The following is a 3268-nucleotide window of genomic DNA, read 5'->3' on the forward strand; positions in this document are numbered from 1 at the left end:
TCACACGGACAGCGTAACTGGTTCTGGCAGCTAGCGGGCGGGGGAGGCCATGCCCCTGTTAGGATGAAGATGTAGTTGTCCGGCCTCACCCGCAGATCTTTCACAAGGTAGGTTGGTTTTAAGTCCACAGAGAGATTAAGATTAAGGTGGAGCTGATGGATGGATAGATAGATACAGAGAAACACAGATAATCTCCACGTGCAACGCCAAGAGTGATAGTGACCGGCAGTGAACTTTACTGGGGGCGCATCATCTCGGGGTGGGGTGGTCGACATCCAGGAAAATGATCCCAACGGAAGTTGCACTTGAATTAAACGGCCAGAAGAAAGAAAACAGTAGGTTTTCGACCGGCTCCCTCAAGAACCTTCTCCTCAGGTCCCATCTGGAATCCGGTCTGAACGCGGGGCGGGATCCTTACGGGGAGATCACCGTGGGCCTCTATAACTCACCCCCTTCAGCTTTGGGGGCAAGACAAGCAGCCCAGGGTGCGGGCCGGGCGCGGGCCGGGCGCGAAAGGGAGGACAGGGCCTTCAGGAAATCTCCAAGCTCGCGCCAGCAAGGACGTGACTCTGAACTCGCTGCTGGGGCAGAGCTGGGCCCTGGAGCAGGCTAGAGGGTAGGGCCACCGCCAAGCGCCGGCCCCGGTGGGTGCTGCGGCCTTGCGGTCTGCGTGGAGGAGGTCTGAGGACCCCGGCAGGACCCGCGAGGATCCCGGGCCCCTGCCAGCAGGAGAGACGCGACCGGCGTGCGCTAGGGAAGCGCTGAGAGGCAGCCCAGACTTGGCCCGGGAAGGCGGCCGGGAGAGGAAGCGAAAGTACAGTCACCAGCAGCTCCTCCATTCCACCCTTCAGACAGAAAGTGTCGGAGCAAGAGGGTGCAGGGCCCACCCAAGTGCTGCTCCTCTTCGGAGAACCGACCTCCGCCCCTACTCTGGGCCTGCCCCTTCACACTGCTTAAAAACAACCCAAGCGGCCTCTGCAACCGGCCAGCTTTGGGCTCTGGGGGCTTTCTCTGCGCGCAGAGTGCTGACTGCGCTGTGCAATGTGCCTAGTTTCAAAACTGGGCAAGTGCCCGCGGGAAACGTGGCTCCCCGAATCTGGCAGGTGCAGAGCTCCTGCTCCAGGAGCCAGAACCCGAGGTGGCCGGCCTGCAGGTAGCGCCAGATCTCTAGGTTCACGCTAGTACCCGGGGCCCGATCCTCTCCTCCCTATACACACACAATCTCCACGCACTTAAGCAGACATTCTTCAGGGCCAAAACCCTGTCCCTGAATCCGAACAAATAACTCGGGTTCAATCCATAGGTGTGTGTATGCGTGCAGGTAGTGGCTGCGGAGTCCAGTGCTAATTTTCCCCGTACCCCTTTGGAAGGAGAAAGGTAGCCCCAGCGGGCAGCAGCTGTCAGGCGTTCTCTCCAGAGCTGGAGAGGTGGGTGGGTGGGTGCGTGGGTGTCCAAGGCTAGGAGAGTTCACTCCCAGCAGTGCTGGCCCTCACTCCAACCAAGGAATCTCTGCTCTCTGAGCTGGGGGGGGGGGGGGGGGGGAGGGGGGGAGGAAGGAGCTGCCAAAGGAGATGTGAAGTGGGGCCTGCCAAAGGAGGAGGAGAAAATTAATTAATGAGGGAAAGAAATGTGTCTCTGATCCAGATGATAGACTCCCTATCCCTGGGGGCGGAAATTCCTTGGAAATCAATAGCTGTGCATTCATTATCCCCCTCTTGATAAAATGCAAAGCTATGAGCTAGGGGGAGGGGAGAATCTGTGGTGGTCATTAAACAAGGAGAAGGAAGGTGGGGGGAATCTTTCCAGGAATCTATGCCAAGGCTCAGACCCCATGTGGGCATCATTAGCACAGGCAGGGGCCAGCTAGTTACTGAGCTTGCCAATCCAGGAAAACAAAGCAGTAACATATTGGTGAGCCCCAGTCCATCACCCTTTTCTTTCAGCCTTGGGGTAAGTAGAGAAGGACCAAGGAACTGCCTGCAGACCTGCCACTATGCCCCATTCTCTAGCCTGGAGCTGAGGCCCGGCAGGGATGTGGCAAGATAAGTATCCCAGCATCATCTCCCAACCTGTCCCGTACTTCTGTACAACGCCCTCTCGTTGTACCTGTCACACCTATACCACAAACGCCTCTTCACCTAGGGCTGCCCCACTCTCCTAGACTGCCACCTCCTGGAGGGCAGATACCCATATTTTATACCTCATTTTCTCTCCAGTGTCTTGCCCTGGCCCCGACTGGTGATTACCAAGCATTTGAGGAAGGAAAGGAAAGTAAAAAGTAAATGAGGGAGAGATGAAATAATTGAACTCCAAAAAAAGAACAAGCTGCTATCCAGATTTACAGCTCTGTGTGGGGACAACACACCCCTCTGGCCCAGTCTTCATCTCCTTTTTAGGAGGAGAGGAGACCCTTCAGTGATCTTCCTCTAGCTCTCCCCCCACCCCATTAACCTTGGCTTGTTGAATTCTCTGGCTTTTACTCCTGCCCCTCCATCTGCCTTCTCTTCCTTCCCAGACACACATTATTTCATGGGGCGTTTTTACTCTGTGACAAACACCTTGCTAAGTACCATGGTGGACACAGATGTGCCCTAAATGGGCTTCCAGTCCATTGGTTGGGGGGTGGATTGGGAATTGAACCCATAGCCCTCCTATTTCTAACCCCAGGAAAAGCTGAGATATTCTGGGCAGAGGTCTGGCCCCACCCCTAGGTGTTGTCTTAAGAAAGGTGTCCAAAGAAATGTGAACTAGGAGATGAGTGGGGGGTGGGAGCGGTGAACTTCTGATCTCTGTCAGGGGGTCTCCCCGCTGGATTTCCTGGTGCCCTCCCAGGGTGGTAGTGTGAGCAGAGATGAGCTTCCGGTACTCAGGGGCTGGCCTCGCTCTCTGGAGGTCCACCCAGCCCTAACCTGCGCTGTTTGAAATCCTGTCTCCTGTACATGCTTCAGGGTCCCTAAAGCCCAGCGTTTCCCCGGGGGGGGGGGGGGGCAGACAGGATCTAGGCGCTCGCCCTCTGTGGGACCCTTCCTTCCCCTAGTGAGAGAGCTCGGGGAACCGCTGCGAGGGGTGTCAAGAAGGATTAGGTTAAGCCTGGCCCCCTGGGGCGGCGACTACCTTAGGACTCACTCGCTCCCTCCAGCCAAGTCCTGCTCCTCTCCATTCCCTGCAGAGATAAAGTTGCATTTAGCACTCCCCAGGGACTACGTAATGGATGGAAACGCGGCTCCTCACACCAGCAAGTGAACATCTTTCTTACTCCCCTCTCTGG

Source organism: Herpailurus yagouaroundi, unplaced genomic scaffold (assembly GCF_014898765.1).
Source record: "Herpailurus yagouaroundi ecotype Mexico unplaced genomic scaffold, PumYag 164, whole genome shotgun sequence".
NCBI lineage: Eukaryota > Metazoa > Chordata > Mammalia > Carnivora > Felidae > Herpailurus > Herpailurus yagouaroundi.